General features: G+C 44.2%; 1 protein-coding gene and 1 long non-coding RNA gene across 6 annotated transcripts in view; one reads left to right on the top strand and one right to left on the bottom strand.

Moving 5' to 3' along the window:
• The window catches only part of grm8a (glutamate receptor, metabotropic 8a), a 125,097-nt gene that overhangs the window by 33,235 nt on the left and 65,332 nt on the right, over positions 1-26,530 (bottom strand). The window lies entirely within an intron of this gene.
• On the top strand, positions 4,732-25,395 carry LOC130519550 (uncharacterized). Its single transcript, XR_008948354.1, has 3 exons — positions 4,732-6,609; positions 6,721-6,928; positions 23,692-25,395. It is a non-coding gene; the product is annotated as an uncharacterized LOC130519550 (long non-coding RNA).

Here is a 26,530-nt window from a genome sequence, read left to right as displayed (position 1 = left end):
ATCCTCACCATATCAGATAGCTTTGATTAGACTATTTCAATTCTACATTTTTTAAAACCATCAGACTTTTTCTCAGGCAGGACGGCGTGATGTGTAGTGCGCCCCCAGTGGTCATTGCTGGAACCACACCAGCATATAGAACGAGCAAAAACAGGTTTTTTGGTCTTTTTCCATCACACGGAACCCTCCAGGCCTCTTGCCTGGGAAACTACCCTGTACTGCAGGAACACTGAAGAATGGACCCAAACATTGACAAATAGGTCAGGTGTATTAGACCTGACTAAAAATGGACTGTTTACCAATCGTCCCGGCAACAGTTGATGACTGCATCCGGACGCTCTTTCCGGGAGACAACCAGATGAAGAAGAGCTACTTAACGTCTCCGTTGACTCATCCGACCTTCTCCAAACCTGCCACCATCGCCAATACTTCCAATCAATCTGATTTATCCTGGTGGCCTCTCCGCAGAATCAGTGGAAAGAAAAAGAGAGGTGAACGGATGGAGAGAGGAACCGGAGAGACGAATATTGCAGAAAGAGACGGAGAGATGAGGGGATGAGGGATGCAGACTGGGGCGATAAGCAAGCTATGATTGGATGTCAGGCCGCTGATAAAAAGCACAAGGTCAATGTTAAGCTCAGGGATCACAACATGTCCATTTCTCTCTCTCCCTCTCTCTCTGTCTTTCAAGCTCTCTCGCTCTTCCCACCATCCACTATTTTAACACCCCCCCTCTTTCCCCACAAGAAGACTTTTCTTTCATTTTCTGGCATTTATTTCTCTCTTTCATTCGTTCTCTTTCCAACTCTCGCTATCTGACAGTAATCAGACATCCAATTACAGCAGTGCCCTCAGACCAGGGCAAGGCATGCGCACGCGTGTATGAGTGTGTGTGTGTGTACGAGAGTGTGTGTGTGTGTGTGTGTGTGAGCTGAGCGTCGGATCCCTGGTGATGCTTGTTGCTCCCCTAGCTGAGCCACCCTGCTCCCATCTTACATTATCCAGGGATCAGAGATGTGGAAATGCACGAAGAGACATCACAGCAAACATACAAAAAATGATCCCCTAAGAAAAAAGTACCCTCGCAAGGGTAAATGTAAGGACTTTTACTTTTACAAGAACCTCTACTGAACTTTTTACTTGAATTTGAATGTCAGACAACCTGTTAAAGCGTCACGTCAGTGGTACAGAAACACACGGAAACACACTGGAACACACTGATCTCGGAGGCCCAACGCTGTGCAGCAACATCCCACTCTGAAATGTCCTCAGGTGTCTCACAGAGACAGACACCTGTTCCGGAGCCTGTCCCGGTGGCCACTGGGCAGACGTCCACCCAGGACAGATCAACAGCCCCTCACATCTCACACCCAATTAAAAGTCTTCAATCAACCCGAAGTAACACGTAAACTCTATCAAGAAAGGTTCCGAACCCCTCATCAAACCACTGTGGCACCATCTTTTCCAGGATTCCGCTAACTTTACAGCGACGTGTCGTGTACGTAGCTGCAGCTATGCTAAACAAGAAGCTAATGCACTTTGGTAGCAGTCGTACTGCCGTAAGGAACCCAATAAAATCATGAATCCAAACTATTGTTCATTTTTCCTTCATCATGCACTGTAGCCATTATGTTATTTGTCCCAACACACACACATGCACACACACACACACAGTTTACGTCTGTTTACTGTGCCTAACGGAGCTTAGTCTTCACGAGTTCACGAGTCCTCCGTTTTTCCCAACAGCAGATGTGTTTGAGTGCACACACGCTTCGTTTTATAGTCGATCTCTTATTTATGCAGCATCAACAGAAAACAGCACAGAAATCAACACAAGTGAACCAAATCCGAATTGGAAAAAGTGTTCATCTGCGAGTTAATGGCGCCTTTAACAATTGATAATTATGCTGTTAAACACCTCTAACACTCAAATACATGAAATATTCAGTGGAGACGTTTCCAGTAAATCAACAGGGCAGCCAATCAGTCAGCTCTGCTAATGTGTTCCCTGCAGCTTTGTGCTATATGAATAGCAATGACCACGCAATTTTATTGCAGCTGGCAACATCTGTGCAGGGATACATCACAACAACACAAGCTAATGAACTAAAAGTTGTTGGTTTCTCTGCATTTATTGGATGCCAAAGTGCTAAAGTATGCAGATGACACCCTATTGTTTGTGCTGTTGACGCAGCAGATCAATATGTGGATGTGATCATTTTTTTATTGCATTTGTAATGGTTTTTTTCTCCATCTTTCTATTGCTTCAATGACATGTTTCACTGAGGTATCATTCCGGAGCAAATTGTGGCGTCAAAATGAATATTTGAGTAGTGTTGGTGGTTGTAAATACAACTCATAAAAAGTAACAGGGGGTTTGCTATTCCAGGCATTTGTTTGCCTCCAGGGAGTGATTAAGCTATTGTAAGAGTTCCATCCCAGTAGCTTTTTCTTTAAGTAAATAATTGTCTGGGAAATTCGGAGGGTGCCATTAAGCCAAGAGCTGCAAGAATAATCAGCCTGCTACTTTAATGGTTTTCTCCCCATAGTATAAATCTAATATTTATCTTTTTTATAGAGCCCTGCTTCCCCAGACCATTTCCCACTTAAATTCTGCATGAAATCACATTATTGTTCTTGACAACACTTTCAAGTAGCTTAAAAAAAAACCCTTAAATATCAACAACTTCATCAGCGGTTTAGATTTATAATTCTGAGACTTTAAGCCACTATCGGGTGTGGTTCGATGGAACAATCGCCTGATATTTTGATGCATTACTGCCTCAGCCAATTTGGTCAGCCCTATGCAACGATCAATATGTCTTGAACATGAACTATTCTTCAGGTATCGGCATGTCCGGTTGGTCCGAGGCTCTGCGGCATCAATGGCCGCCGCTCAAAGCCAAAAACGATTCGAAAAAGTGAAAGCAGCCGGTCCAGGACTCTATTATCATGATGGAGCACACGCTGGCTTCCATTCTTCTGGACTGGCATTTTCGACAAGCATAAAAAAAACTATTTTCTTGTCTGCAAGCATTGGATAATTTAGATACTTGGCCTAGCTTGACAGCATGTGAGAGGCCAGAGAGGACGAGCGGCAGAGCTGACGTTTGCCCCAACCCTGTAATCAGCGTCAGGAACATAGTCCTGAGAGGACGAGCGCTGTGATGACGCCCGGCCACGCAAATCACAAATGATAATTACCCAACGGTCCCGCCCACTGCAGCGGCGTTTGCATGCAGGAAAAGGAGCCCGCTAGGACGTTAGTGATGCTCCCATTTGCATCTGCTCTATTTTTGCCTCCAGCCAGCGGGGGGAAAAGTGGGAAATTCCTCAGCAGAGCTCAGCCATAATGCAGCACATCCACCGAGCAGTCGGCTCTCACTAAAGCCCAACACCGTTTTTAGGTAGATGTTGAAAAGTACCCCACAAATATAGAAAATGACTGACGGCCTGTAAACCGCGAAGGCCTGCCCTCCCAAACTGCCCACTTTATGCACTATTTCTTTTATTTATTGTTTCCCTTCATGTGGTCCACTCTTCCCTCTTCTACAAATGAATAATTTAACTACCTTCTTCTTTTTGAGGCATCTAATGGTCAAACAAGTCTCCATCCACCGTCTTTTTGTATCTCTCTTTTTGTAGTCTCTGTTTTCTTTCCAATTTCCCTCCTTGGTGTCGGCGTTCCCGCTGACATACTCTTCTGTACATTCGCAGCTGTGGTTTCCCACCTTTATCACCATCTTTCTTTAACAGGGTCTTTATATAGTATCTCTGACAGTTTGACAGTCAGAAGTTGAAGCACAGTTGGCTGTTCTTGCACCCCCGTGAATCAGATGCGTGATAGCAGCCTGGCTGCTTGGCTAACATGTCTCACTGCTGCAATCAAACAAAACTTTTTGGATTGGTTTAATCGGGGTTTAATAGCAGCAGGATTTCAGAGTATTGGTCAGATGCTGATAGCAATAGCCCAGGTACCTCTAACTTGACTGAGTTGAGAACATGGTGTCATTTTGCACATCATCATTTAGGGATTTGTGCACTTTACCTTGTTGATTACAAAGATGTGTTTGAGCTTTATTGGAATTATTTCTGACAATGGGCATCAGGAGTTAGAGAGCTGGCCTGGGGTAGGGAACAGCTCCTAGGTTAGTCGAAAACCACACAGGAGGAAAGCCTGTGGTTCCAGAGGTGGAAAAAGAAAAAATCAAGGCAGTAGCAGAGGTCTTGCACAGCATGTGAAGGAGAGCTCCACCTGTCCATAAGCTGGATGAAGAAGTGGAGGATGGCACAAGCAGTTTAGCTTCCTCATCGGGGCCACATATGAGACCCAACGCCTCCAACTCCAAACAAACTGCTGACTTTTTGGAACATTTTGTCCAGTTGGTCCACAGCTCTGGATCACGGTGGGTACAGGTGTTCCTACTATAAAGCAAGCACTTCCAGCCAAAGGTGAGGTTGTTGTGGAGGTAAAATACACCCACACCTTCAACACAAACACCATGAGGCAGTCAGGCTTGTAAACTAAAGAAAGGGCCCGTGGTGGTGGTTTTACAGGTCAGCAGAGAAGGGGCTTCGATTGAAGACTAACTGGAAATTACTAACGGATCAATGGAGAGGAGAGGAGAGGAGAGGAGAGGAGAGGGAGAGAGAGAAGAGAAGAGAGAGAAGAGAAGGAAGAGAAGAGAAGAGAAGAGAAAGAAGAGAAGAGAAGAGAGAGAGAGAGAGAAGTCCTCACTGGGTTCATAACCTTTTTATGAACTAAATGACGTTGTCATGGAAATAATACAGTTGTAGGAGGCACTCCAGCTATTTGAGAACACCCACCCATCATTTGTAAAAGGTTGCACCAGCTGCGAGGCCCCTCCGGGACCGCATACATTGCTGTACCTGCAGATTTCAAGCACCTGCACCAAAACACAGACAAGATCAACGTTCTTCCCCTCACGCCTGGGCCTGTGTGTAACTGGGACAGAAGCAGAGCATCACAACACAAGTAACTGTAAAACCCGGAGAGTGAGTGTCACGTCGTCACGGTTATTCGCTAAAACATCCTTGACTTTGAGGGTCAAACAAAGACAACTGACAGCGCTTCTTCGTGGGAATCCAGCTCATTTAAAAAATGGAAGAGGTGTGTATAATCCCTCATGGTCACCTTGCACCACCTCTAACTTTCACCAAAGGAAGATACTTGCCTTTCTCTCTGAGGGCTGTGGATCGGGGGTGGGGGTAATACGCCGCCCCCCAACCCCCCGAGCCCCCGCCTCCATTAAGGAGCACCAAGAGTGATCCAATCTCTGCTCGGTGCTCTTTGACCTGAAAACGCAGAAGGTGCGAGACTGATCTGCGCCTCTATGAGCCCCCATGCTGCTCGTGGCCAATCAAGTGGATACATAGCACCATTATAACAGGCCTCCCCTGAGTATGATGTCAGTATCCATCCATCGATTCCTCCCTCCTCCGATGCCGCTCTCCTTATTTTTCTTTCTTACTTCCGCCCCCCTGCATTTACTTTGGCTCCGGCCTGGTTCAACGCTTGATTCATCCCATTCTCTCGCCCTTCATCTTCCAAATATCTGACTGCATTCTCTCTCAACTCTCTTGGGAACCTTCCATCCAACCCTTGCACAAAGGCCCTTACGGCCAGCGGCGCCATAATGAAATCGCAGGAAACCTTATTGTGTTGATTCAAGCTGCCAGAAGGGGACTAAGAAAGTAAAAACACAGCTGGTAACAGGGAAAAACAAGAACTCAATGGCAAGGTACCAACACCTTTATTCCAGCCACTCTGTATTTCCTCTCCTCCCCTTCCTTTAAGTTTCACAACATGCTCAACGTCCTCCCTCGGACCTTGATTCTTTACAACAATTCCAGCATAGCCCGCCTCACTGTAGGTATTTTATACCAACCACCCGACCACAATTTAGTGTAATTCTGTGGGCTCTCAAGAGCCCCTTACAGCTCTGTCCTTGAGGGGTTTCTGCTCTACCTTCTAACGTTTTCTAATTTCACTACTTGATGGCTGCATCGTAACAAAACAATTCATTTGGCCTGAAATAAATCTTTTCCAGGCAGCAGATTTTTTTATCCTCCAAGTGCTTTCTTGCTTCAGATGTTTAACCTCACCCCTGACCCTATCGACGCTAACCCAAACACACAGGATATTTTACACCTGAATATAATATACAAGAAAAACATTCTCTATCACGATTGTGTTCCCAAATACTAACAACCCACATTAATCCACAATCCTTTAAAACTATTTCCATGGTCTTAAAAACGGAAGAGGGTTAGGATTCGGATTTTTTTTGTTTTAATTGAAAGCAGATGAGAACAAGCAAGGAATGATTCAGAGAAGGAGTACGGCACTTGTTTTCTCCCTCAACTGCACAATTACTGCCACTAAGTGCTGATTTTCTCAACAAAGGACCTGACACATCGAGAGTGTGCACGGCATGCGGAAGAGCGCTGAGACGGAATTGTTTTCAAATTAGCCACGTGCATCATGTGTCAGCACACAGGCTGCAAACCAGAGCGAGAAAATACAACAGAAAGATCACGTCAATCTCCCGGGACGGAAAGATGCGACACGTGCGAAGCGCTACAAAGGTTAGCACCTGCATCAACATACACGTCAGTTAGCGTTTGCAAAGGCTCCATTACCATCAATGAAAGGTGTTTCCTCTTGAGAATAACCTTCCATTAACTTTATATTAACAGCGAGGTGGGAGAATGACAGCTAGACACGACTACATATCAGCCGTTTCTCTTTCGATTACCATGATGACAGAGGAACCTCAGGCAATCTTGCCGGACATCCGCGAGGACCATTTGAAGAGCCACAGAAGCAATCAGCCTCCCGTTGCTGTGCCCGTGACAGCTCAGCGAGCCGTCCGTCCAGCTGTGCTGTGAAATACCTTGAATTTAGGTGAGTCGCTGTAATGAGGAAAAATAGTCCTGGATTCTCTCACAGATTCTGTCAGGCTTATCAAATGCTTATAGATGAGGGGAAACATACCTAGGAAAAGACCGAACTGTTATATCCAAAAGAGGGAGGCAGATGTTGGGAAAAAATGTGCAAGTTTACAAGAAATAGACACAGTCTTGCAAGGAACAATTGCCAATTTTACATAAATTCAAGGAAACTTCACGGTTTGTTTTCCTTTCACAGCCCAGGAGGTTATTATTAATGCTAGCACTGTCATTCATGCCAAATATCTGCTGCCTCAAAGTCAAACACTCCATAAACTGGGCTAATCGAGATGCCCCCATGCTGACAGCAGCCAATAAAGTCAATATTAAGGACCGTCACTGATCTTTGCAGGGAACTGGCTTGTTGGCCAACACTCACGTTTATGCAACCGAATGATTGCAAATTCACTCAGTGGAGACAGCAAAGAAAACGACATGGCTGCTCCACAGAACATCATCAAGGAATTTCTCTCTTCGCACAGCCAGTTTATTTTGAAGCTGAATTAGCAACAGCATTAAGTTTATCTTATCAGAAAAGGCTTTGGATTTGTTTCAGCAGATCATTTACTGACTAATGCATCAAAAAATGATAATGTACCAGTTCTGTGAGCAGATGTTGAGACTTTTTATGCAAAAGATGCTAATTCCCATCAGTCTCAAGCTGTCCAACACTTGGGAGGATGTGATGCGCTTTCACACATTAAAGCTATAAATGAACTGTTGAAAACTCTCTTAAGAACATTATCTTAAAACACATGATGGCAGCATTCTTGGGGGAATTAAGTTGTACCTTAAAGTTTTATATTTCCACCCAAAGAACGGATTTAACAAATTGCAGCCAATTTGAAAAGCTCGCTCTGACGGACATCGATTGAGTTCACAATCACAGATAAATAGAGGCCCCTGAGAAACGGAGGGAGGAAGAGAAACGAGCCTCATTAGATGCAGCTCAAATAAAGTAGCACAAACTACACAAACTGGAGCAGGTCAGTCATTTTACAGCTGATTCAGCCTCCATCGTTGCGGCAACAAACACCACGACTGTCTGTGTTCTCTGGAGTTTCCATGGTAATAAGCTGGGTGACTGCCGGTGATTCGAGCGACGTGTCGAAACACTCGTGAGCAAACTCAACCTGGTCCGGAGTCAACAGCGCTTTAATGCGTTTCAATGGCGCGCTATCGAGATGGGGCACGAGCGTGGGCACGCACGCTTTATCGCCCAGACGGGGACGCGTTGGAAAGTGCAATTAATTCCTTCCTGCTTTCACATCATGCTTGGCTGCATGCGCCTCGGCCTCTCAGAGCGGATCTTGCCGTCTTCCTGGCAAATCTTGCGTCACCTCAGCGGCTACACGCCGAGGACTTGGCGCGCCTGTTTCATTAAAGGAACGGAGGTTAATTAACTGTTTAAGCACGTTTGACGACGCTTTGCACACGACTGCTGCTGTTTTAATCATCCGACCCGATGTTCTTCTGAGTTTCATGAAACATGACTGTGGGACACGCATGAGCCACGTGCAGGAACATGACGAAAATGCATAATAATTAGTATTTAACTTCATTTTAGTAGTTGTTCATATGGTGGACATCAGACGGGTATGATTCTGAGCCCTTGTGGCCACCGGAATTCTGCCACAAATTCAATCAATAACCTGATCAGAAAGTAATTCTGGGGATGTCAGTGTTCTGGGTAAAGGCTGTTTATCAGGAGGCACCTGAAAACACAAGGCCTGTCAATTTCTGCCACTGGAATCAATACGAGGATGATTAGGGAAGATATTGGCAACATGAGAGCAAGACGAGCAATATTACTTTCAGCGCACAAAAAAAAATTGATTGGCAATTTATCTCTCGTGTAACCAGGAGACCTGCAGACGGCCGGTTGGGTGCACCTGCACCAGCACCGAAAATAAAACCTCTTTATTTTAAGATTTCAGCTGTCGAACCCCAATTGTGCACTCCGACCAGAATCCCCCTCCTCATTTACACAGCAGCTCCTCATCCTCACGTAAAGTAAAGGGAAAATCATTCCTTCTCATTTTCCCTGGAGTGTCCTCCGGGTGACTCTTACACGGGCGGTAACCAGCCGGATGGATCTTGGCCAGTGAATAAAGCACAGGAAAAGGTGAAAGAGTGGCAAGAGGGAGAGGTGGAGGAGAGATGAGGGAGACTGGGGCTTGTAAAAGACATAAGATTCATTATATTCCAGTAGAGAGCCTGTGGAGAGGATAATAAACAACAGAGGGCATGAATAAGAGGAGAAAATAAGCAAATAACGAGGGGGAGGAATCAGGAATCAAAAGGAGGGGAAAAGGAAAAGAAACAAGAAGGCATGTGCTTGTGATAATAGAGACAGAAGCCTGTTGAAAAAAGAGAAAGAGACAGGTGGGGGACCAGAATCAGCAAGGAGATGCCATGAAAATGCCAGCTGTCAACTAGGTCTCTTTAGTCATTCCACATACACACTCACACATGCACACACACACACAACATTTGAACCCCTGTCACTGTGAGGGCCATTGACATGTAACATTTCCCAGGATTTTACGCTTTCCATCACAACTAAATGCCCAACTCCTAGCCTAGCCCAAACCTAATTCTAACCTTGACCTTTGAAGTAAAGGACCAGTCAAAACGTCCCCGCTCCTGAATATCGTCCTCGCTTGGCAGATAAAATTCAATACTTTGGTCCTCGCTATGTACCATTTCCAAGAACACACACACACACACACACAGCATGTTCACTGATCTGATGGAATCTCTTCTCCAGGCTTTACGACCTGAGGGCCTGCAAGTGACAACAGTATTTATATGCCCTGAATAGTGTGCATACTAACCGGACCTGCCATGTTCCCTATAAAGCAAAGCTGTTTCCATGTTCCCTTCTGACACATAAACACCAACATCCTGCACTTCATTTTATCACAGCTCAAGGTCAGGCGGGAAGAGCTTAGCGAAACTAAAGTAAATTCCAAAGGTTATGCATGAAATATAAAACATGCCGAATGAATTGGAGGATTTTTACCTTACCTACCTGGTTTTCCCCAACACAGTGATTGGTGGGAGGTAACTTAGCAACTTGAGCTGTTCGTTGCCCTTGATTTCAGCACTTTAGACACTTTTTTTTTTCAATCACGCGATGGTGCCGCGTGGTGAGTTCAAGTGCAGCCGAGAAGGAAAGTCAGAGAAGAGCCAAATTTGCGGCGGCCTTTCCGACATTTTCACAATCTTGACATACGTTTCTGACAGGTTGGTATTAATTTTAAGACCCACCAGGCTCCGTCTCAGCTGGGCGACTTCAGAGGACTGACAATTTAACAGCTTTTAGTCTTTCCACACGCATAAATACACACCAGGTCGTTTCACCGTAATGAGAAAAAGAACCTTTTAGACATTAGCTTCCCTGTCCTATCCTGTCCTGCATCCCATCTCATCACACTCTCCCATTCCGAGAGAGTTTTAAAGCCGTGTAATTTGGCTCAAACAAACTCTGTTTTTCCCAAAGGGCTGTTGATAATTTCATCCCCCAGAAAAGAAACAATTAAATAGAGTCATCGTTGCCAGGATGTTGGATTTTAAGTACATGCGCGAGCCGCGGCCCGGCGGACCAGTGAACCCACTTAGAGTCTAATCACTTGTTTCCTTCTTAAGGAGTGAGAGGGCGATGTAGCGACACACACGCACGCGCGTGCGCACACACACACACACACACACACACACACTCTGACACGGTTTGGCCTTATCAGTGGTCCCCACAGGCTTTAGGTCTGTCTTATTGTTTCTTATCATAATAAGGTCGGTCTTAACTCCACTGTGATTGACTGCACCTCTAGTAATGGATTCAGATCACACACACACACACACACACACACACACACATTATCATACATACTCACGTACTTCATCTTCCTATAAAGGCCTCTGTCTTTCACCAGCCGTCACATGACCAGTCAGTGTTGTGGTTTGGCGCCCCCTCTGGTCACACATGTGCACAGATTTGGTTGTTATTTTTGTACATTTGCTAAAACTCACATCTTTCTAAAGGGAATGAGGACATCTATCAAATCGCTACACCTTAACTTTAAGCTCTGCATTCTGGGTGCAGCGCTGTTGGGCGTGTTTAAATAAGTCCACTTGCAAAGAAGAACCAGTGATGCTAATATTAACGATGATGTGATGCACTTTGCTTGGGCAGTTATTAATCATGGTTAAAAAAAAAAGAATAAAAAAACAGCTTATTGATTTATCGTCATCTTCTTCTTTCCTCCTTTTCTCCAAATAATCAGGGAACCGGAGCAGGTATTATCCTCTAACACCAACACATGCATTCAGATGAGATCAGCCACTCGAACGGTGAGGTGCTTAAAGAAAAAAGAAAAACAAATCGTGATTCTGTGGGCGTACGCTGTTGCAGAAGAGTCACTCTAACTGAGTGGAGTAGTTAGCTTAAAACATCATTTGACTTATTGATATATAGTTATGAGGAGAAATGCCTGGTTGTATTTGTCTCCATTAGTGTCTCCGTGGTGATATGACTGAATTCTGTAAGCCTCATCACATCTGCTCTTTGTGGCTCGTCTGTGGATTCTGTCTTTCCAACGCTCACTCAGTTCTTTCCCAACACCACCACCCCCCCCCCCCCCCCCACTCTGCTGCTTTTCAGGTATCTCCTTTTTCCCTCGATTTTTGTGTTCTGTCTGGAGGGATTCAGAATTGCTTTCCACTCAATCACGACACAGGTGAGCCCGGCTGCAATAAAGGTTATGAGGCGGAGTCATCACAGACATTAACGTTAACCAGGAGGAACACTGATGACACACACGTGCGTGCGCACACACCCACGCACAAACATACATGCCGTCCTGCTGCATTATCCTCTCCACATTGTCCGCTCACTAGTTTATCTCAGGAGACAGACCAGTGTTGTCACAAACTTTGTTTTGCTGTCGCATGCTTATGCTAACATCAGACAAAAGATATAGTGAGTAATTGTGACCTGCTCAGGACCTGGTATGCTGAGTGCACTGACTCAAAGATCTGTGTTTCAGGTCATTCTCTGTGTGTTACCATGTTCTTCCTGCGCCTGTGCGTGTGTGTTCTTGTTTACGCTACATTTTGAGGCAAAGTCAGGACATTTGTGGGGAGTTAAGATATTGTTTCTGGGCTATTTCAGGCCTGAATTAAGTCTTGTTTTGAGGAGTAAGGTTATGGTCTAGGTTACCCGATGTCACAGTATGGAGCTCAAGGATCTATTATGTCAATAAATGTGCTCACAAAGATAGTAGCACAACAGTGTGTGCATGTTGTTTTTCTGGGGACTCTGTTTACTCCCACTTATTGTGTGACCTGCAATCTACTGGTGACCTCTACAGGCTGCATTCCTGCCTCTCTCCCAGTGACTGCTGGGATAGACTCACGTATCCCCTGGGGATTAGGTGGTGGAATATATAAAGAATGGATGGATGGATGTACTAGGTCACTGAACATGGAGGAAAACATTTGCTTTTACTTCCAAATTTTGAGCCTCCCACTCAGTCATTTCCATAAAAGTGATGCCGGTTGCATCATCCCCACAGAAGTTCACTAACAGGAGAGCAAATTTCACAAGATCTATGCTTGAAAGCAGGCTTTCTTTCTTTCTTTCTTTTAAAAAAAAAAATCATAATTAAACTTTAATTCCAGGGTTTGTTGGGAGCTAATTCATCTTTAAGCTACGAGGGGAGCCGACAGTGGGGCAAATGAAGACAGGCAAAAAGTTGTGAGTCAGAGAAATAAAAGGTTACATTTTGGTTGCTTCAGGGTGGTTCTGCTCACAAACCCGGAAAGGGAGCACAGTGGCGAACACTTTAAACTGCCTGCATGTTTTTGGCTGCTCTGAATCTGCAGCCATCAAACAGCCACACAACTATTAAAAGGCCTGTGCAGGACAGGATGGGTGGAAAATAACTGGGCTGTTCAATGTCAACATGAATATTAACTGCTGCCATGGCAACACGTGTTCTTTGATATACACTGATGATGAGTGATTAGGATAAATGCTCAATATCCCAGCAGAACGGATATTTCTCGGCTTTCCACCGCCAGGGATTTTCCTCCCGTGGGATCCTCAGATCTCCCTCCCCTCCCACTATTCCAATTTCTATTTCAATGCCCCCTATTGACATCAGAGTTGAACAAAATTGAAAACCACATCAAAAACGTCACTCGTCCAGCTTCTGTCCCTCTAGTTCCCCCTCGTCTACCTCTAAACCTTTTTTTCCTCTGCATATGTCCATTTCAGCAAGTTTAAAAGGGATTAGATAAAGTAATAAAAAAAACAAGTCACCAAGAACGACTCAGCTTTCAGCCTCCCAGCATCAGGTCTGACTTGACCGCTCTTTTTCTCTATAAACATGCTAAAATCTCTCAGGCTGTTTTGTACTCTCCCTGTCTCTTTCACTTTTTCAGATTTCAATCTCAATGTGCATCCAGGTCAGTGAGTCAGATCCGCATTGATGCAACAGTGTGCTACGTGGATGCCCCAAGTGTCTCAGGAAGCCCTCTGGGGCAAACAGAAGGTGATTTGCATCTCCTGGAGTTTTTGTTTTGGTGTAGTTTTAATTCATGTTAACAACTCATGACTAAAAATATCATCACCTGGTCCAAATCACAAGTCATAAAAAGTAGCCACAGTTGCCTTCACATTTAATTTTTGCTCGCCTCTTTTAGCTTGCAGACTGTCCAACGAGTATGACTGAAGACAAAACTCTAAATGTTTGCAGCCATCTGATGGATGCTTGTCAGTTTTGATGCTGTCATCAAGTAACCGCGCACGGTACCTTGTTTTTGCATTGTGAATTCTGTTGGCACCCTACCCAGGTAAAGCTACTGGACACGGGCCACTGAGCAAACTTCCATCATAATTGCTTTAATCACAATTGCTCGACCAGTCGCTATATTGTCAGACTAACGCATTGCCAACGACCAATGTGTTGCAGAGCGATAGAGGCGCGTCTGCTCATTTAGCCGGTGAGCCGGATTTGAGGAATTACCGTCGTCATGAGTCACCAACAATCGGAAATTTCTCCCGCACCTAAGATTTAAGCTTCTCTAATGTGGGTGAGAACGCAAATTTAATTTCATTTTGAAATTAATCAGGGGGGCAAGGCAATGCTACAGCTTCACATTTAGGTATTTTCTATTGCAGTTTATTTTAGGGCACAAAAGCAGGCAGGTTAATCACAAGTGCAGTGATTTTAGCCTGTGAAATAATGCTTCAGTAATTATAATCAAGGATGAATACTAGCTCTAATGTTCAGTTGAAGCCATTAAACATCCATGCAGTGGGAGTCTGATATTGATTGGGACTGAGAAGAACTATTGCCTCAAAGTCTGAGTTTTTGAGTATCCTCTGAAACTTGAGGTATCCTGCTGTCCAATCCATCAGAGGTAAACACCAGAAAGAAGCAGATTCCACACACTGCATGGGTCTCTTCAGAAGCAATTTAGGGAGTTATTTCAGTCCATTTGCATTGAAAAAAAAATTAGAGGAATAGTTGAATTATTTTTGGTCAACTGGAGTTGGAAGAGCATAAGTCATGGCTTGTAGCATGGATCATTGCTGTTGCTAGACCCTGAAAGGTCTGGCAGTCTGGGGAAAACACATGTTGACAGGGGAAGAGATTTCAATACACATGGGAGCAATTCCCATTGAGTGAAAAGCGGCCGGTTAACTATCATTCACTCTCCTTCTTGGACGGGTTTGCTTCATCCATCAGCCTGCTCCTTTACTGCAGGCTAACATTTCCCCATTGATTCCATTTGTTCGGTTGTTACCTGATAAATTGAAGTAGGAAGGTAATACCTCTTCCTGTTTTGCATTTACGATGTCTCTGAGCTGAGAACTTATGTTTTCCCTGAATCCAGCCTGGTGACAGCATGGAAAGCAGGAATGATGCTAACAATTTGCTATATTTATAACAGACTATTAATTTAAAGCAAGAAAGGTGTCGGCTGTGGTGCAAAAGGGATAAAAATGTCAAGCCAAGTTGTGAAATATAACGACCTTCTGAGTAAAGAACGTTAAATAACGCTTGCAGGTCATTAGAACCTTCCATTAGCTATTGTTGTGATTCCTGTTCTTAAACGGATTCCATCAGTCAATCCCTGTTATTGTCACCCTTTTTCAAAGTCTTTTTAGTAATAGCTGAGCTCCAGAGTAATCACACCTTTAATTCTTTCTCTGGCTCTACCAAAGGCATTTTGCCCAGTGTGATACCCGTGATCTGACTCCTTCTGTTGCCGTCAGACTCATCATTCTGTCAAAATCTCCCCCTTGTTAATAAAAAACCCCCCAAAACCTTAAAATTGGTTCTGCTGTCTCTCCTGTATCCACCCTTCTATTTTCCACAGTCCATCACTCTCTCAGACACTCTTCGTCATTTCATATCTTACTGAATCAGAGAAAACAGCTTTTGTTGTGTCCTTACATTGCTGTTTTCACCCTTGAGAGGTACAGGGTGCCAATAAAAGACCATAAAATGAAGTGTGATCACTTCAGGACAAGAGTTGTGCAAGGACCAGGTCCAGAATGACGATGAGAGAACATTTCAAAGCCAAGCGGGGTTCAATCTTGAAAAGCATTACAAATAGTTTGTCTACTTTTTTCATAAAACCTGCCCTTCGGGACCTGATTACATAATGCAGTGGCAGCACCTAGCATAGCAACTTTCTCACTGCTCTAGGTGAAACTCACATTGTAATAAGTCGTGGGTTTAGCTAGGACAACTTGGCATCAATTAGCAGAAGGAGAAAACCCAAAAAACAACTTTATTTGAAATCAGTGGCCATGGTTGTCTTTTTTTAACATGCCCCCATTCAGTTGGATGGTCTGTTTCTTCTAAATCTGCCAGGGTCTTCAGTATTCTGCCCCCCCCCCCCCCCCCCCCCTTCCCCACACACACACAAAACCATTTCTATTGAACTAATCTACCGAAGGCAATGACACAAACAAATGCACTTCCACTCACGTCCAGCCCAGAGGCTGTTGTTGCTCTCTATGATAATTGCGTAATCAGGTATTCTAGTTGAGCACTCTCAGGAGGACCTTGTGACGTTCTGTTAAACAGTCCATTCTGTTCGCCGCAGCTCTGCCTTTGCACACATTTTCATCTACTTGGCTGTGACGTTCCCTCTCTTCCCTCCACGTTACCTTTTGTGCCTCACTCTGTTAGCATTAGCGCTAGTTCAAAAGTTTGTGAGTGACAGTGGTGACGGCGCCGCAAGGCAACATGGGAATTTGTTAAAAAAAAAGAAAGTAAAGAATGCTGCTTTGCTGATGCTTTCTAGCATGTGTGTGTGTGTGTGACATCTATGTGTGCTGTAAAAAAGCAACCTCATTAATTTGGTGCCAGATTTGTCCCACACGTTCACTCCATGAATGTTCTCAGAAGTGTTCAAAATTGATCGCCAATGTGTAAACATTCCTGGAGAAAAAGGCAATTTACAAGCATGCTTATTAAGAGCTGGAATACACGGCCTTGAGATAACAATGTATTCACACTGGCTCGCAGGAAGATTTTTTTCTAATCGTTTTTTCTCTGCAGCGGGGGAGAGAATCTTTTCAATCCTTTTTTCAGACCTCAGTCTGACTCTCTGTAAGCTCTTCTGTTGTAGGTACAGCTGTCCACATGCTACCAAACCTCCGATGGCCACTGAAACAGACATCAGTCCAGCTACACCCGGTGTTAAAACGTTAGCTGACATTTGACTGACGCTCCTGTCAGAGCTTAGGCGCTCAAACGATCTCAGATCTCTATCAGCATTCCCGATCAGTCCGGCAGCTTCAGCTCGACAACATATCAAACAGTCTTTGCTGCCTCAGGTGCCAAACTGGAAAAAAAGCATCAGAGAAACTCAGGTCTGGAAACTATACTTAACTAAAGGGAGACAAAATCTTGGAGTCCACACAGACATCAATAATTGATGCGCTAACAATAACGATGGACTGAGGTATCAGTTATGCTTCTCTTTCTCACTGGATGATTTATGCTCATTAGATACCTCAGGAAGTTTAATGGCTTAGAATTTGAAAATTGCTCAGGGCTCTTCCACCAACATAACCTCAAACCCCATCCTGGGCCAATAATTAACTAAGCTAATACATGTTGAACAATCATGAGATTATAACAAGCTGATGGACCACAACAACAAATTATACCTTTGTAATTAACAACCATTTCCTGCTTCACGCTGTGCCATCAATGTTCCTTCAACTACTAAAACGCCATTAAAGACATTTGTAAAACACAAAAGAGCTGCCTAAAGTCACAATTACAACCGTGGTGACAGGCTGTCACGTTCACAAATATTAGAAAATATGAAAGTGCCATGAAATATTAAAAATCCCAGTGCCAGGATGCTGCTGGTGGACCAGTGTTTCCACCGTTTATGCATCGTGTGGAGTCACAGGTCCTCTCGCGACCCAAAAGACTCAAATTCACCTCGCAATAAAGCTTGAGAACTCCCTGGCCTGCCACCCTGATGTATCAAACCAGCCATCTGTGTTTTCATTGGCTTTCTAGCTCAGCGTTTGTGCCTCCATCAGCTTAGCCTTCATTGTCGAGTGTTAACTGAAAAGACAAAGGGGTTAGCTGGAGGTCGGATGTGTTTTGGAAGACCAGGACTGATAATTGGCGGAAGGGAGCGCTGATGGCCAATCAGCTGTTGTGATCACACTGGAAAAAGGTTAATTCTGGGGGGGTAGCCGGGCTGCAAGCCAAATTTTATAATTGTATTTGTTATATCACCAACCGGAAAATGCGAGTTGAGTTATTTTGAGAAGTCTGATGTGCATCAAGGAACAAATGAACTTTTAGAAGCATGAATTAAGGCAGTCAATAAGCGAATAAATGACAAATGCCAATGCTGAGGTTAAAGGACAGACATAAATGAGAAGAGAAGTTTCTCTATCTGCGCTTTTTTGCTTTATTTACCCTCATCTTTATTTATGCCTTCCTCCGTCTGTTTTGTTTTGAATTTAAAAACTTGTGGAAGAATGAGCGTTGACATGGCAGCCTGGAGCGATGTTCTCTGACTTTAGAAAAAATGAAAAATCCATCAGTTCAGTCGTAGCGCTGCGCTTCACATTTCTGAAGAACACATTCAATTACGCATATCGACCAACCGTCGAATTTGTCAAACAACCGTGTGGATGTTAACGCGCTGCGTTATAATTTCAAATGCTACTTTGACATGTAATTTTTGGAAAAGCATCAAAATGCTCTCAAGAATTATTCCAACAATCATGGAACCCCCATACAAGCTCTCTTAGCACATACATGCATGCATACATGCTTACATACACGCATACATGCAGACTATTTCATAAATATTAATGCCCGTCCCTACATGCCAGAAAAACACACTAGGTTTTATATACCCTATTGTTGGAACTTCTCCAGCTTGGGAAGGAGATCTGGCCCCCAAGTAGTGGAGTTCAAATATCTGGAGGTCTTTTCGTGGCAACAAAAGTGATGAGATCAAAGGCAAAGCACCCAATTGACCAGTGTTGTGGCTGAAAACAACATCATGTTAAAAATAGATAAAATGAGCTTTGTCTGAGGCTTGGTCATTCTAGAGGTGCCCAGAGTAGAGCAGGCACGTCAAGACCAAGGCCTGGTGGGCCAAAATCCAAGTGGGTTTTCTGACCTACCAGGCAGGTACCAGGTATTCTTTCACCTGGGTTCCCAGGTGCCTTGTTGAAACACATTTTCTGCGTGGGAGGACTGAAAACCCGGCTGGACTACAGCCCTCATGGACTTGGTTTCGGCACCCCTGAAGTAGAGCAAGGCATGACAGCTGGACGCCTCCATGGTGAGGTTGTCCAGGAACATCCACTAGGATAGGGAGGTCTGGACCTCGCTGTTGAGGGTATTCAAGCCTCCAAAGGCTCTTTGAGCAGTTTATGAGCAATACGGTCTCCTGCTGAAGACATACCAAACGTCTCAGAGTTTGATTAATATTTTAATCTGGACTCCCAGCTTTATATTTATCTTGGCCTGTTCCCTATATAAGAAATACTCCCACACTAATTCGAGCAGCCGAACAGACGATGTGCATTAAACATTGTAAATTTATGGTTTCCTCTTCCTGGTGCATTTTTTATAACCCTGACACCTCAGGGCTTTGCTACTCACATTATTTTATAACATCTTTAATATAAGAAAGTCCAGTATTTATGATTTGAAGGCATTTTGCCCAAAGAAAGTATAAGAATTAAAAAAATCATTGCCATTTCGAAGCTAGCGCATGAATTTGAAATGAAAGTTTATAATTGGAAAATTACAATTAAAATTTGTCTCTTTGGGATGCAAAATTATTGGACATTAACAGCATTTGGAATATTTTAACATCTGACAATAGATACACATTTTTTCCTGATTATTTTCATGTGTGCATTTACTAAAGAAATAAAAGGTAAATGTGTTATTGGAAGGAAGAGCTGTAAACATGCAACGAATCTAAAATGTGTCACACCTCTTCTTTCAGACAGTCGACGCTGAAGAAGCCTGAGGCAATGTCTGCATTTTAATGTAAATAGTTGCAAATAACTTTGTTTGCTAAATCTGTTCAGACATTGTTCAACATTTACAATGAATATATTAAAATATGAATAATATCCTTCTGACATGTTTGTAAAACATGCCTTCTTAGTCATGTTTGTAAAAAAATATATATATTTTTTTAAATATTTGATTGTGTTTTTGTGTGAGGGGTCTGGTGCGTTTATCAAAATAAAAATAAAAATGAAGCAACAAATGGATGAAAACAAGACCAGGTAAAATCAAAATTGGCTCAATAAATATCAAAACATGATACATTTTTAATGTTTGGCTAGAGTTAGAAAGTCCTTCAAATGATCTATTTTCGTAAATTATTTATTATCTGTTTATTCTGACTATTTTACATCAAAATGTCTAATTATGGGCGCCAAAAACAAATTTTCTAAATGTATTTCAGCCTCTTGTGGCCTCCTGAGACATAAAAGGCTTGTAAGGGCGATGTTGTGACGCTATGACACCCCCTCCAGACCCCCTGGGACAGACATCCCTGCATTTTAATACCACCCAGGCTCTTACCTCTGCAACGGGACAGCAAATTTTATAAGTCCTTGAGGTTGACAGAGGGAGCAAGGGGAGGGCGACATAAAGCAAAAAAGAGGCGGTGAGCAAAATAATCCATGGAGACAAGCGCGATGGGGAGGGCCACGTGTGGGGACCGTGTGATGTCATTTTCTGCCGGTGGGAACAGCGTGTCTGTAACAATACCATTTACAGCCTGATTCACACCTGGAGCGCAACAGACAGGATGGTGATGGTGAGTCACCAGTCTCCTCTGGGATTGGGGGGGAAAAACCCTCTAAAACAGAGCAGGCAGTAAAAATCGGAGGACATGCGGCTTCCTCACATCTCACGCGGCTCCATCGGTGTATTTTCAGCAGATGGTAGCACACAGCAGCTATTTCCAGAGTCAATCTTTGAGCAGGCTTTTAAGGGTTCGTGATATTTACCAATGTTTTGTACGAGCCCTGACAACTAAAGGGAAAGATCTGCTCTGCCGTTTGATCAATAGAGCAAATGTAATCATTTTGTCAGTCAAGGACGAATCTAATTACCCCGACAATCAACAGTGAATGCTTAATTTGACGATAAAACAAAGAGAAAACGGTTCAGCGGTTCAATTTCCATGCAATATTACTGAGACAAAGTCATTTCCTTTGGTGAAAAGGAACAAACGGACCATTAACGCCGGACAAAATACCAGACTCAAGACTACAAAAGGGCACGTTGTGATATTAATGCACTTATTACAGAAAACTTATAAGAAACAGCTTCTCAAGGGTTCAAGTCCAGGAACGTGAACCTGAGGTTGACCAGAGATGCTGGTGACCTGGTTTATATGGAAGAATGTCTTTCAAACATAAGGTAGCTCAACCCAACTGCAGAGTCTCTGATGGTCACATGGGCGAGGCTGTTCAAAAGTGTAATATACATGACCCACCTTCGGCAACTCCTTACCTCATTACTTTGCTACCATATTTCATTATCGACAGTACATTGGCAATTGTTGTAAACCACCACCTATATGGTGTGTGATGGTGAGCATAGCATTGAGTGGGTGTGCGATCAGAGACCACACAAATAGACACGCAAACATTCTTAACATCTAGCTACATCGAACATCCTGACTTTTCTGAAGGTGATGATATCGGCAGCCCCCTTGTAAATGAGTTACTCTGATATGCGACATGGCAGCCCGGCTGAAGCACTCTCGCAAGCTCAGTATAGCCTCAAGCTAGCACCCATGGAGGAAATTATTGCTATAAATGATTATTTGACAGGAATCATGTCTGCAGACGAGCTCAATTGTGCGCGGTGCGTTCGGAACCTCGCTTCAATTGAATTTCATTGATGTAGTCCTGGAAGCGAGAATATCGCATCCCTGCTCCATTTATAGTCCGCTTCGCGCCAGCTGACTGCAGGCTCACTTCTTCCGAGATGTTTGCTCACCGTTCCCACTCTAAATCTGTCTCATTCTCGCTGATTTCCCTCCTGCCAGTCTCACACATTCCTCATCGTCTGGGCTGCAGCTGCGGCGCTCGCAGGTAAAACGAAACACCTACAATGCCCGGCGATGACGCACTAGATCGGCGCCATTTGTTTGCTCGGACTGCGCCAAATTAATTAGGCTGCTGGAGAGGTGAATATTTTTTACTCGGGGCTTTTTACAACTATAACAAGCGAAAAATAGAAATGTAAGGTCCTCTGAGGGCACAACAGGAAATGTTTTGCTTGTAAAATGGAGGCGCCGGACTTCAGGTTCCCTCTGAAAGGTGACAAGGAAATAGGCCGGTGTTGCTCTATAACTGCCACAATAAGTTGCATCTTATCAGTGTTAGTTTGTTCTGGATGGATCTTTATTAAAAATTCCAGGATGGCTTCAACAATAGTCTGAAAAGTGATCCCAATTACTGCCTCCAAGAATTTCCCTCTGAGAAACATTCCCCGAGTTTGCCGAATCAAGCGACTGTTAGAGCTTCAGGGGCACCTGAAGCTGTGGGGAAATCCACATCTGAGAACATCTCTGCTCACCTCAAATGAAAAGGCAGATATTCACAATCCCAACAGCCTCCTGTGGCAGCCATTTCACGCAGAGGCACGATAATGATTCCCCTCTTTACGTGGGTAGACGGCGCCCAGTGAAAGTGATCATGGATGCGTCTGCATCTGGCAGCCGGACAGACAGCTGTGCTACCAATTAGGCCCATTCAGCTGTGGCTGTTTAATTAGTTGAAGGATAGTTTGTTGAAGAGCTTTTTTTCTGCATCCATTGTGAAAACCAGCAGCGATGACATCAGCCCAGTCAAGCCTGAATTACTCTATAAAAATATAGATTTTTCCCCCTTTAATAGCACTTACTCTCTCGCGGCCTGAGCGGACACTCGCGCATGCTGAGAAATCGCACATAGCGGGGCGGTGAGGAACACACTTACGAGCGGAGCCATATGGTCGATCCCACCACAGGGAAGTCCACGAAGACACGCCAGCAAAGCTCTGGCAGGTTCTACACGTTAGCTGCGTGTGCTGCAGCATCCCCGACCTCTCCTTTCCGCGAGGAGGCCAGTTTTGCCTTAACGCCTCAGCGACCCCGCGCCGGCGGAAAGGCTGCATGTGCGCGTGTCGACAGGTGGAAGTGCTTGTAATTTCCCTAAGCCTGTGTTCCTGTCTTCAGGAAAAAGCACAAGGCCGTGACGCTGCATGGAATCATCACAAACGGGGGATAAACGCACACGTCCAGGGACGACAATGCTGCCGTTAAATTAGACGAAACAGCTTCCGTCTCACTGATTCAAGCTGTGCCATTTTTCTCCACCGCATAAGAATTCCAAGAGTCATGAAATCAGAAATTGCACTCGCTCATTTTCTAATTTGACCCCTCAAACGGTGTAAAATATTACGTTATTAACACACAAAAGAGGAGATGATGGGTTTTTCTCTTCTGTCATCAGAATCCCTGAGGATGACGCGTTTTCTCTTCCTGTCAAAGGAAGGACCGCTCCTCCTGCCTCGAAGACAGACGACCAGATCGTCTTGCTCTTCAAACAAGCAAACCTGCTGCGTTCCCGCTGAGTCTGCTGTTTATTAAATCCCCTTCAGCAAAATCTGCATCTCTTGAGCCTGTATAGATGCTCCGGTAAAGGACTTCCAGTCAACACTTTTCCTTTAACCAAACGCACTTCCACAAAGTTACATATCGTTTCCCAGCTTTCTTTCTGGCTTTTTTTCAGCCGGGTAATGGAAGAAAATGTCTTGTTTTTGGGGTCTACATTTCCATCAAAAGGACTGAGGGACGGTCCGTAGAGACTGGAGGAGGTTCTTGGCTTTGCATCAGCAGCCGAGTCTTTTGACTCGGGCGTCCCTGGACAAGATCGTTGAATCTACAGACAGAACTCAAACTCGTGCACCGTACTGTCAGAAAAGAACGTGTCCACAGTTCCACAGTTTGACTCCAAAGTGTCCCAGGCAGGCCATGAGGAAGCTGAGAGACAATAGCTTTAAAACGGTCAGTGGAAAGATGCACACAAACATATTAAGACGTGGAAAAATGTGAAAAATTGCAAAGATATGTCGATACTATGTCTCTCATTCTGACTCTTTCATCTTCTTTTTTATCTTCCAGCCTTTGAAGCCTGAAAGAGGTGGGGGGTTGGAAACATTCAAGGCCTCCAAAATACGCATCCATGTGATTACAGATTCCGACGTTAAGCACATTCTCCAAGGCCGAGCAGACATTAGCATTTGCAAACGCCTTCACCTGGGGCTTCATGCGCACTCCAGATTCCTGCAGCTCCACCAGCCAGTGATCAGACCATAACTAGTGGCAACTACCAGTGCACAAAGATCAACATTGATGACCACAGCTTGGGTGATACCATCATCTAGGAACCAGGTTAAGAGACCTGGAATGAAGTTTGGATGGAATTGGATGGCGCCCAGAGGAACCAGCGGACACCAAATACGAAAAGAGCAACAAACACCAAGGATCATTATCGGACAATCAAGGAACAAAGTGGAACAAACAGGAAGGACGGGAAGTTTTTTTACAGAAAGGACTGAAAGAGATTACATCGAAAAGACGCTATTTATTACCTCAACTCGCCCACAGAGTTGTTGGAAACGAGACAAAAGTTCGGGTTTGATGAATTTCAACATTTTTACAGTATTTATTTCATTCATAGAGAGCTCACTTTGAACATGCAAGTATGTTTAGAAAATGTTGTTGTTTCTTGCATGAAGACAATGAGCTAGCTAGCTGTCGTCTGCATGTGTTTAGCGATTGCTTCATTACATTTGATGAAATAAACGGACACTTAACGACTTACAAACATAACCAAATGTTTAGTGAATTCTTGCTACAGTTTGGATTCTGCACATTGTAACGTGGATTTTGTCTCCAACTGTAATAAAAACAAATCGTATCATGTTTTCTCTCTCTTCTGTTCAGACTCTGCTAAGGAAAAGGGGGACCAGTACAAAAACAAAACATTTTTCACAGCCGAACAAGTTGTGTTAGCGCGATAATGGTGCCGTGAGCGTTTCGTACGGCCTCGTTATGTAGACCCCGCCCACGTCGAAGAGCGTAATCGAAAAACAACGCAACCGTTTTGTGTCGATACTTTGTAGTGGGCTGGAATTCCTTTCATTTTATCTCCTAGAGAACACGCTGATGCAGGGACTGCTACCAGTATTTCACCCACAACAGAACCCCGAAAGGTCTTTGGATCAGAATGAGTGTGTGTGTGTGTGTGTGTGCACGCGCGCCTGTGTGTAGGGTGAAAGAAAACAGAGTGCGGACCGCCTGCAGGAGTTGAGACATTGAAGAAAAACAGAAAGTGAGAATGTGTGGCGAGATAATGCCACACGTTCTTCCTCCTTCAACGAAAGCTTCCTCCATTCCTCAACGCTGCGAGAAGAGCCAGAGGCACGTGCGCCATGGGTCCGGCATCCACCACGGACACGCATGACAGCACACACGCTTTGAGGTGAGGCGAACAGACAAACCCGCTTCGTTAAGCAGCATATTTCCTTGTGTTTTCCACCTCATGAATTTAGAAGCCGTTTTGGCCTCCAGGGGGAGCTGTGTTTTTTAATAAATTAATTTTCAACGGCTGAGAGCGTTTCTGTTCCTTCTGCAGGGATCCGGCACAACATACACCTATAAAAACTGTCCAGGGCTAAAAAGCATATTGGCTTCAGTGGTAGCCTCGTCTAATCTGGGCTGACAACACTGTCAGTGAGCGTTTGTGAGGGAGGAAGAATGAGCCGTTGGAGCAGAGCTCCGAGTTCAGGAACTTCAGACTCCACAAACTGCTTCACCCTCCGCTCTCTGCAGATGCCATGGCAACGCACAGCCCAAACCCATTCAAAAAAAAAAAGAAATGGTTAATTTGGGAGGATGTTTCGAAAAGTCCTACAACAGCGAGCAAATACGTAACCAGCATTTACGGAGTGGAAATTATTCCTGGAGAAGCTCGAGGACCTGGATTTGTAAAGATGCAATCTGAACATTTTGTACCTCAAGGCACCGCTAATTTACTGACGCACAGCTCAGTTAAAGAGAACATGGAAAATATCATAGCTACACGAAGAATATTAAGGTTTTTCGAACGAAACGTTTCGTTCAAGTGAAGCTAATGCTAACAATTGAGACGTTTTTTTATGTGAACAAACTCTCAGCCTTTGTTTCCAGAATGGGTCAAAATTTTGGCCCCCTAGCTCACCGTGGCAACGAGATAGCAGCAAGTATTTAATACACAGAGTTTAATTCCCCTGTTTTACCACTTGCATCCTCCAACTTCTGAACTTCTTTGTTGTATCAGACGTGAGAAAATTAAGACGCTGGAGTCCCTTCCTGAATTTGGGACATTAATTCTGATGCTAAATTATGGAATAACAGAGAGAAACACTTATTACTGGTTTAGGAAGATTCAGGTGTGCCTGTGTTTTTATATTGAAGCCATTTGAGGAGCTCGGGAAGGGGGGGGGGTCACTTTAGTTGATGTGGAATGCTTTCACAGTTGGATAAAACTGCAAATTACATTCCATGCCGTCCCTCGCATGTAGTTTCCATGAAAATAAACAAGGATGCGGACATTTTGCAGCTTTCTTTACAGCCCGTGGAGGTGTTATAAAATGGTTGCGTGCCGTGAAGATTAATAGACTCCTTCTGTAAACGGATTACAGCCTCAGAACAGCACTTGCGCCCCGTTTGTCTCCGCTGTTTAGCCTCCGCCAGGGCTCTGTTAAATGTTGGAAATTCCTACTGGGAATTCCCAAAGGAAGTGCAAATGTTCAGCTGGAAGAAGCTTCTGAACTGGCGGGTTTCATTAAATGATGATGTGCAGCTACTTCCATTAGGAGCAGGAGTCAGGGAATTCCTATAGACCAGTATGGAATGTTTAATGTTTCTGCTCTAGTGGGTAAACTGGGATCCAGAGCGTGTGAGGATTAAATAAAGC

This window comes from Takifugu flavidus, chromosome 22 (genome assembly GCF_003711565.1).
Source record: "Takifugu flavidus isolate HTHZ2018 chromosome 22, ASM371156v2, whole genome shotgun sequence".
NCBI lineage: Eukaryota > Metazoa > Chordata > Actinopteri > Tetraodontiformes > Tetraodontidae > Takifugu > Takifugu flavidus.
Note: the sequence above shows the minus strand (reverse complement) of the source record. Positions and strands in the feature narration are given on the sequence as shown.